This window comes from Miscanthus floridulus, chromosome 3 (genome assembly GCF_019320115.1).
Source record: "Miscanthus floridulus cultivar M001 chromosome 3, ASM1932011v1, whole genome shotgun sequence".
Lineage (NCBI taxonomy): Eukaryota > Viridiplantae > Streptophyta > Magnoliopsida > Poales > Poaceae > Miscanthus > Miscanthus floridulus.
The window spans coordinates 145,169,744-145,180,363 of NC_089582.1; the positions used below are offsets into that span (position 1 = coordinate 145,169,744).

The 10,620-nt window shown below is 47.7% G+C and overlaps 1 pseudogene; it reads right to left on the bottom strand.

Moving 5' to 3' along the window:
• Window positions 1–415: 415 nt before the first annotated feature.
• Window positions 416–3,932, bottom strand: LOC136544636 (protein NLP1-like; annotated as a pseudogene).
• Between the last annotated feature and the right edge of the window lie 6,688 nt (window positions 3,933–10,620).

Below are 10,620 nucleotides of genomic sequence, written 5' to 3' on the forward strand. Positions count from 1 at the left end.
AGTTTAGTTTTTTAGTTTAGTTAGATTTTGTTAGTTTAGTTTATTAGCTAGAATTAGTTTTAGGAGTACTTTTAGTTTTAGGGTTAGGTTAACTTTTAGGGTTAGTTATTAGTTTTTTCTATTTGGGGCTCTTGCGTTTGTACCCTCGTTTTGTATCGAAATTGTGATTTTGCCCCTATTTTTTTGACTTTATGAATTTACCCCTACTGTACCATTCACGAAGCACCAGTTTGCCCCTGCTCCGTCATCCATCCCTAACGGTGTTAAACTTTGTACAAAAGGACATGAATGCCCATGCGATTTTGCCCCTGTTTGTTATGTCTAATTGTGATTTTACCCTGATTTGGAATTAGACTTTTTTATTGTATGCCTAATTGCAATTATTTGAACTCAGATTTAATATTGATAAATATTCAAAATTTTGGCAGCACCTTTACTATATTTTGCTAGCAACAATATGAAGGATACTTCTTACCGAGCAATCATACCAAAAATAACGACACAAAGGAAAATCCCTATGCTCCAATGTCGTCTAGGAGACTAAGATATCTCCTGCCTTCTAACTGTAGAATTATTCAGGATACCAAAAAACCACCATCCCTTCTGCAGGGTTGAAGCAAGAACATGAAAAACTAGCTTGACCTTGAACCAACAAAATTGCATTTCAACAGGTGTGAGCTTGTATTGTTGCCCTGTCATCACTCCAGGTGCTCTCTGCTCGACACCTTTTGCTCTGGGATATGGGGATAAAAACTGCATTAGATTACAGTGACACTGTAGGGAGATTTGCAAAATGAAGGGAAAATAAATGCTGAAAGAATCAGTTTCACCGATACTTACACTGGCGAGAAGACATTTCACCATGCCCACTAAAACGACACATGACGGCGTTGGCATACTTCTGTTGATTCCACAGCTTGTAATTTTTGGCGATTTTTTAAATTTCAAACCTAATCCAAAAGAACTTACAAGTGCGATGTAACTTGGTCGTGGCTGCTTAACCTAATCCAAAGCTTCATATTGACAAGATGCTTTCTTCTGCATCCTGATGAGCTTTGTGCCATTGTCAGGACAAACTAGTTTGACCAAAGGAAGGAACAAGCACTTACTGGCCATTAGAATGTACCAAGATTCTTACTGTTTGAGTACTTGATGACTTGTACACATCAATACACTCAAGCAGGTCTGCATCGCATGTTAAAAGAACCCACTCAGATTCATCATCCAAGTACTTGAGGTCCACATGCATCTCCTGAGCAACGCCGAACCGCTTTAGAATTTCTTCTTTTAGCTTTTCAAATCCCCAACTAGGCTGAAGTCGGAATATACATCTTTCTTCGCCGTACATGGCTTTTATCTTGAGAGAATCAGGCTTAGACATTTGCATACCTGCCATGTTTTCCACTGGTTTTTGTTCACTAAAAAGCATTTGACTATGAGACCTAGGCAGGGTGACAGGTCTTTCTTCAGGAAACATCTGCAATTCCGCATGGCTCGCATCTTTGAGTAGTGTGGAGCTCTGATTCACCTCCATGAAAACTTCTTTCTTTACTGCAAGTTGAGGAGCACTGCCATGTTGTTGTGATTTCGAACCACTGGAATAACCATGGCTGGAATTTGAGCTTTGGCTGCAAGAGGGGGAGAGGGAATTAGAACCAGAATTATGCGAGGTGAATCTGCCCTCGCAATGCCGATCAGGAACAGAAGGTTCCAAGAGACCTTTTTCCTCAGACAACGGATAAGTTCTCATAGAGTGAGCTGAGCTGAACAGTTCCTTCACTACCATGTACTGAATCAATCACCATTTGCAATTTCTTCAGGGAGTTACCTCCTAAATTCTTTGCAGCTTCTTTCAGGCTACCAGCAAAATGCTTCCGAAGTTCTCATAGAGTGAGCTGAGCTGAACAGTTCCTTCACTACCATGTACTGAATCAATCACCATTTGCAATTTCATCCTCTTGCTTGCTGAATCCAAATGGCAGATCACCATCCATTTCTTTCACTCCCTTATTTTGAGCACACACAAGGCTTGCTATCCATGAGGATACCTCCTCAGAAGTTTCCAGCGATGCTGTCCTTGCAGGAACATCAATGCCACTACAAACCTCATCTAGGTTTTCATGCATAGTTTTGGCATATTATGGTGGAGCTAGTGCACTTGTTTCAATTGATCCTTCATCCACCAGTTCTTTCAAGCTGACAACTCGAAGCATATAGCATGTTTTCTGTATTGTAATGGACAAAGAATTCAGCATGGCTCGTTGCTGTTCAATCTCTATACAGTCCACTGGCAGGAAGAATTCCAAGACATAGTCAAGACTGATTACTTCGGTGATTGGCATGCCCGGTAGTTATCACGTCTTTCCTAAGGGCATTTCATCAAACAGGTTAAGAGCGTAACGGCATAACAGCCTGCAGAGCAGTAGCGATTGTCTACCTTGAGAGCGCTGCAGATGTTCTGGATCTCGGCATTGTAGTTGACCTTCTCGGTGGTCATGACAAGCTCGACGACGCCAAGGCATGCCCGGCTGCGAGGCTCGAAGATGGGGAGCGCGACGCTGCCCCGGATGTTGAAGAACTGCGCGTGGCGTACGCGCGGGTACTCCTCGGTGGAGAAGTAGCGGACGTCGGGGGTCCACTCGGGGACGCGGCCGACGAAGACGCGGCCGGGCATCCCCAGGTCGGTGCGCGCGGTCTCGTCGGCGGAGAACTGGTACTTCATGGACACCGTCCGGTAGCTGGCGAGGCGCTCGTTCCGGCGGTCGAGCCAGAAGGGCTGGCCGCACGTGGTGAGCACCTGGCGGTCGCCGATGACGGTGGGGACCCAGACCTGCGCCAGCAGCTCCCCGGGCTGCGTCTGCGACAGCAACGCTATGCGCTCCAGCGCGCGCCGCAGCCGCTCCTTTACCGTGGCCTCGACCTCCGGCCCGCTCCGCGCCCACGTCGCCCCGATGCCGCACCTGCTCCGCCCGCCCTGATGCCGACGCTGCTTCGAGCCGCCGCACGCTCCGCCGCCTGGAACCGCGCCGCCCGCTCCCTTCCTCTCCGATGCAGTCGGTGTCTCGTGGAGTCGAGAAACAGTCAGAAACGGATAAGGGGCAGTGTGGGCATTTGGATTTTTCTTTTCAGGTTTGGAATTTTTTTAATTCATCTATTCAATGGGTATTTGACGCACATCCAAAGCAGGGGCAGACGGACACTTCAGTTCAAAATAACAAGGGCAAAAACACAAAGTTAAAAAAATAGAGATAAAATCACAATTAGAGTACTGAACAAGAACAAGAACACAATTATCTCTTTCTATTTAGGGTTAGTTAGTTTAGTTATTAGTTTTCCTTCTAGCGTAGGGTTAGTTATTAGGTTTTTTTTTCTAGTTTTAGGGTTAGTTTTAGATTAGTTATTAGTTTTGGTTGTAGTTGTAGATTAAACCAACACTACAACGACTAAACAGAGTAGCACATGTCCATAGCATCACAAGAAATAGACCGGCGCGAAGGCACGACATAGGCATAAGGATAGATATCATGTATGAAGTGTGTGAACATGATAAAAAGATGTATGAACAAGTGTATGAAAGAGCAAGAAAGGGTTTTCGTCGGTGTCGGGAACGGCGTCGACTAGGGTTCGACCTTGTTGTGTAGATGGGAAAGGCTGTTGGCTTGCTGCTGCCACTCTCAGCTGGCTGCGGCTTGCTGTCAGCTAGCTGCGGCTGGCTGGAGGCGTGCTGCGGCTGGCCGACGGCTTGCTCCAGGTGGCCGAGGTTGGCTGCTGCTACTGGACGCGACTCCGGTGGCGACGGTGGTGGCCGGGGTCGACGACGGAAGTTGCAAGGCTGTGGCCGAGGTGCAGGAATGTAGGGTGACGGAGGTGGTGGCGCTGCTGTCCGGCGAGGTGGTCGGCGTCATGGTCAGCAGCTTTGGCTCTTGGCCCATGGCGGCGGCGAGCAGGGGTGGCTTCCCGGTGTGGAGGAGGACGACGGGCTACCAGAGAGGTGGTGTTGGTCGTGGTGGTTGGGGGACATGGCAAACAGCAGGAGGCCGACATGGTCTGCAGCTCCGGTTCCTAGCTCCTGGCGGCGACGAGGGAAGGAGGCCGGCGACGGACGCGCTCAGCAAAGATGATGCAGCTCAGCTCCAACGTCCAGGCGGGGCAGGGCACGACCATTGCAGGCTCACGGTCGGCCCGGAGCATGGCAGCACAGGGAGCAAGACGGTCAGGAATGTCAACAGAAAGGGTAAAGGCGAAACCTTGGTGTTGGGGGCTCACCAGCGGGCGGGGCTCGGTGAGGAGGAGCTCGGCGGTGGCGAGGTGGAGCTCGACGGCGCTGACGAGGAACGCCGATGGCGAGGAAGGGCGCAGCTTGGTCACGACGCGGAGCAGGGAGGTAGCAAGTGGTGAGGCTGCTCCTCGGTAAGGTCACGTGCGACCACCTGCTCGGCAAACGGAGCAGAGGCGCGGCGAGGACGAAGCAGGGGCTTGACGGAGACATGGCTCGACGGAGAGAAAGCTGAGGCCACGGTGCTGCTGACGAGGAGCCAGCGTCGAGGAAGGACGTCCGCTGGGGCTCGGGTGTGGGCTTGGCGCGAGGAGGAGGCAGAGCGCGACGTGGACGGCATCGAGGTAGGCACGGGAGGACAAGGCGAGGCTTGGCGCTGCTCCGACATGCTGCAACAGTGAAACACGACGTCACGGCGCGACGTGGGCACGACGACGCGGTAAGGAACGCCGGCGGCACGAGGCGAGCGGGGAGGAGCTCGCAGTGCAGGGGGCACAGCGTGGAGGTCAGTGAGGTGGAGGCAGGATCAGAGGCGTGGAAGAGGAGGTGGACGCGGAGGCACTGTTGCGGTGGCTCGGGGTCGCGGCCACGGTCGCTCGGCCGATGGTGGGCGGAGCTAGGGCGGGCTAGGCTGGTGCTGTGGCCGGCAGCGGCGAGTGGAGCTACGGCCATGGTCGGCTTGGGGTTCGGCGCTGTGGAGGGGAAGAAAGGGAGCAGAGGAGTGCGGCGGCTACCGGGAGCCCGACAGGGGAGCGGCGGCTGCGACGCTTTATAGGTGCGGCACCTAGGGTTGCAGGGTAGGGCGATGGTCCTCGTCGTCCGTGCGGGAGCGGGGACACGAGGCGCGCATCCTACGGGCGGTGGTACGGACGCCGAGGCAGGGCGCGGGACGCGGCTGCGCGTTGGGCGAGCGGCGACGACGGCTGAGGGTAGGGGCGCACGGCTCCTAGGGTTTAGGCGCGGGCCCGCGGGGGTTGGTGACCGGCCTACAGGGCCCGGCTCGGGCCTGCGGGGCTCCCAGCTGGGCTAGCTGGCTGGTGCCGCTACTAGAGAGGCAAGCTAGGCCGAGGGAGGGAGCGCGGGGCATGCCGGCCTGGTGGCGGCTTGGGCCAACTCGAGGGGGAAGAGGCCGGGCGTGCCAGCGGGAAAGAGAAAAGGGGAGGGGAGTTGGGCCGCGGGAAGGGAGGAGGAGAAGGGTTTTGGCCCAAGAGAATGGAAAATGATTGTCTATTTATGACTAAGGGATTTTTAGATGGAACCAAAAGGAATTCGGGAAGGAATTCGAGAGGGAATTCAAAAGAGATTTGGGACGAATTTCAAGGGGGGATTAGAATAGTTCAAGGAGAGAAGGAAAATGATGTTTCCTTTATGAATTATGACTCAGGGGATTGGAAGTAATTCGAGAGGAGGGAAAAGGATATCCCGATTCCTTTTGGGAAAAGGTAGGAGTGGTTTCCCATGTATGATTCGAGGAACTTGAGAGATTCGAAAGGGATTTTGAGGGGACTTTGCTATGGCTTTGTGCACTCCGAACAAAACACAAAACCCGAAACCGATTCAAGAACAAGGCACACACCTACAATCAAACCTAGATGGATGCAACGGTTTAGTGGTAAATTCTCCTAGGTTTGACTCAGGTTTGACCTAGCGACTACATGATTCACACACTACAGGAAAAAAATTAAAAAGCTCATATTGTTTAGCCTTTGCATCGAGTATTCTAGCCGGAGATGGTTGTGTTCGTCAAAAAGTCTCACATCGGGTGATGGCTGTGTCTAGAAAAGAAGAAATCCAGCATGAAATAGAGTTGTCGGCCGAGTGATGCCCGACAGTTGTATCGGCAACTGGGCTGCCGACTTCCCTGTATAGGATTGGGCAACCCAAGCATCTTGGCTACAATTAAAATCTTAATCCACCCGACATGGAAAATAAATAAAAATCCTTTCAGGAGAATGAGGGACATGCACATTATTGTTGGGCTTGGCAACAAATCCTAGTGTCTCTCCTAACCGGAAAAATGAGACGTGAAGCACAAGTATAGTCACCGCTGATAATAAGAGAAGATCCAAGCATCATAGCATCACAATTCATTGTGGAGAACAAAGCCATAAATAGATAGATAAAAGAAGACCAAACAATGCTCCTTTGTATGCCCCCACACGGCAGCGGAGGACTAAATAAAATTGAGATAGGGCGAGTGAATAATTAGCTAATGAAGCATAGTACAAAAAGTGTGATGAAAAAAAAAGTTCATGCTTGAAAATTGAAAATAACCCGCTTACCTGATCATGCTCGCCGCTCAGCTGCAGTACAATGATGGTGTGCTCCATACATCGGTTGCTCTTTGCTGGTATGCACGGCGGGCTGTTAGAGTGCACAGCGGGGCGGCAGGGGTGGCATGCTGGATCATGCCTCCGTGGAGCTTTTTCAGCGTCAGGACACCAGGGTCATTAATCCCTACAACTAAAAAGAATAAAGCGTGGACATTTTTTGGTGCGACATTTGTTTTGGTTCGTCCGTCTGCCCAGGACCATGCGATACCTCGCTCGCTTCGTCGCTCTGCCTTCGCCCGTGCGAAAAAAACACATGTGCTCTATGCTCCGCGCCGCCCCTCCCTCTCCCTCTCCCTCTCCCTCTCCCTCTTCCTCTTTTGATATCCCTTGCGTCATCGTCCTCCTCCATCCCGCAGCCCTGCATCCGGCCGCCCGTGCCCTCTCTCTCGCATTCTCACATCTACCTCCTCCGCAACCCTCCGCCGGCTCCACGCTTCGCTGCATTCCCCCCCCCCCCCCCCTCGATCCTCTGCCGGGCGCCCGTGCTCCCTGTATCGGTTTTGGTAGGCGAGGGCTCAGATCTGGCGCCGCCAGGACTGGATCCGGTGCCCCTGTGGCAGGATTCGTCAAGCCCCTGGCCGGATCTGGAGACGGCGTGTGATCTCCGCTTGCGGGCGGAGGCGCAGCGCAGAGGCGGCTGGATCCCTATCAATTCCTCCACTGCCACATCCGCATGTGGGATGAATTAGCCGCTACTGCCGGAGTTCTCGGTTGGCAGCCATGGCTGCTGCGTGACCTCGGTCTCCGGCGTGGGGTGGGCCGTGGGCGGTCGCAGCTGCCGATGGTGGCAAGTAGGGGGTGACGCATTCGGCCGCGCCGGCGCTTCCATGCACCTCGGTCTCCAGCTTCCTCCTCATCATCGGTAAGCTAGCTACCTCTGCGAACCTCATCATCATCTCCTTTGGATAGGTCGATTTGTTTTGTGACAGCTGAAAGATGGCAAGGATACGAGAGCCTCATCAGTGCGTTTCTGCACGCGGAAGAGCACTTTTTGAAGAAGACTAACTTTGGAGCCATCGGTATTGACTCTAGAGACCTTATTGTTTGCTTCGTTTCACCGTCTGTCCACTCTTGAGTATTTGTTGTACCGTGACTAAATAAGTTCCTTTCCGGTGGCTATAGGCTGGGAAAAAATGTGTTACCGAAAACACATGAAGTTGGTTATTCCTGCACTGCTTAATAAGAACAACCAATAATCTCTTTGCTCAGTGCATTGAATGAAACAATCCCAATTTTTGTTAAGTAGCAGCCGCCATGTATCCTTACTGAAGCTTGAACTTGATTGTCATGGAAACTGTCAGTGATTTCCAAATCACTGCACAAGAAATAAATCGAACATTTTCTTCTTTATATGCTAAATTGCAGTACATCTTTTTCTGCTCTTTTAGAGTATAGAAAATGGTATTCATGAGCTAGCATTTGCCTGCACAGTTTTTATTCCTTAATAATATGATTTTAACACCTTCGAAAGCAATGACTGGGAGGGCTTAATATGGGCTTAATATTCTTTTTTGTTGTGTGTTATGATTTTTTTCTTATATCTTAACTAGAATACATATAAAATAATGGGGATGACATCTTAGAACTTCCATGCCGAGGAGAAGAATGTAACTTGTCATTTGTCTGTCGTCGATGAGGGAAGCAGCTGGAAATGGAGAAACGAAAAATGGATTATCTATTGGATTTATTCAGTTGAGATTCTATTTCGGTTGTAATTTTGTTCAGCTTAAAACTTGGGATCATTCTAAGATCAGATCTAGCATGTGTTCATTTTTTTTCAATATAGTAAACTGCTCTGCTCATATGCTGGGACTTGTGGCCGGGTCTTGAATACTTGAATCAGCTCGTCCCTCCCTGCTGTTTAGTTCAAGTGATTCTCTCCATTTGCAGTAGACCTTATTGTTCTGTGATTGACTGTTTATCACCGGTGGATGCTAATAGCATTTGGTTTGGAGACCTGTCGTGATGACACTGTTCATGCATGAGTTTCAGTTTTATCTTACCACCTATACCGTGCAACACGTATGATTTTTTGTCACAGCTTTTATGTTCATGTAAAAAATAGCTTCAGATTTATACTATAAACAAACAAAAAAGAAAAAATTCACAGAAGCTAGCGACTTCAGTTCTTGCACCAACCCTCCTTCAGGTTTTGCATAGAACGCCTCTGCTGCCAACTCTTGCTGGAGTGTGAGCGCATTGGTCTCTAGGGTTAGTCTGCCAACCCCCAAGTTCAGTGTCGCTTGGACACCTTACAGAGCTGCTATTACTTCAGCATGGAAAGCACTCAGCAAATGATTGGCGTAGTAGTGAAATTTTTTTTTGAGTACTAGAAGATATTGTAACGTGCTTGGCTATTTATGACAGCTAATGTTTCTCAATGATCCATTATTTTAGGAAAAAAATAAGAATCATCTTCCATTGTAAATAAAATGGAAAAAGTCTACTTAAACCCCCCATCTTTCATACTTGGTCTACTTCACCCCCAACTATGAAACCGTCTGTTTTACCCCCTGGGCGGTTTTCAGCGGCGGGTTGCTACAGTAACGGCGGGTTTGCTACAGTGCCAGTGGTTTTGAATTTTCTTTTTTTTTATTTATTTTTGGTGAATTTTTGAAAAATCATAGTAAATCATAAAAAAATCATAAAATAAAAAATCTAATTTTGTTGGACTCCACATGAGTAGATCTACATAGTGAATATATAATACGGTATGCTTTAGTATAAAATTTTTACTGTAGCCTTAGATTAATTGGAAAATCTAATTTTGTCTGTAATTAATTAGAATAATTCAAAGCTGCAGCTTCTATGGTCCAATTATGGTGAAATTTTTATGGTACGCTAATTATTGTATGCTTGAACTATAGTAAAAATTTCGTACTCATTGGACTATGTATAACTTAGTTATAGATAAATTCTAATTAGTTACAGATAAAATTGGATTTTCCAATTAATCTAAAGCTACAAAAAAAAATTTGTACTAAAGCATACCGTATTATATATTCACTGTGTAGATCTACTCATGTGGAGTCCAATAAAATTAGATTTTTCATTTTATGATTTTTCTATGATTTTTCAAAAATTCACCGAAAATAAATTAGAAAAAGAAATTCAAAACGCCGGCACTGTAGCAAACCCACTGTTACTGTAGCAAACCCGCCGCTAAAAACCGCCTAGGGGTAAAATAGACGGTTTTAGAAAGTTCAGGGGGGTAAACAGACGGTTTCATAGTTTGGGGGGTGAAGTAGACCAAGTATGAAAAGTGGGGGGTTAAGTAGACTTTTTTCTAAATAAAATTGTGGAAGATAGCCAATAGCAAGAGTGGAATGACTCCCTCATCACACTTAGAGAATCGTTTTTTATAACAGTCAAACATTAAATATGAAGAAGGGTGGCCTTGGTATACGAGTCTTATATGAAGCAAACTGATAATTCAAAAAGATGATTAGTTCTAAAAGGTTGATGAATCAATTAATCTTGTTATGATGATATGAACTTTTATGTGCGTATGCACAAATGTACAATACTATAAATGCATATTGCGATAATTGCAAACAATCACTGAGAATTTTAGCCATGCATAAAATTCAATTTGTAATATTGATATTCCGAACATCACGCTTGTATTATCGTTTTTTGTAACAATACAACACGTTCATGCTCAAATTATCAGGGCATTATTTGTTCCTGTTGCAACGCACGGAAATGTCTATACGGTAGAGTTGGTGAGCCTACGACGCTGCGCTCTCCGTGACTGTATTAATTTCATGAACTTTGTTTTTTATTTAAATACCACTTAAGTCGATATTTAATTTCACTTATTGTTATCTTATGATGCGACCCGTGTATTTTTAGTACAAAAATTTAGTTGTCGTGTAGCAACGCACGGACACACTACGTATATATAAATGGTGGGATGCGGGCATGTCACATGTAGAGGAGCACGAGCAGCACCATGATCCTTCATATGCCCACAGGCACAGAATGCATGGAATTAATGCTTGCTTGGTG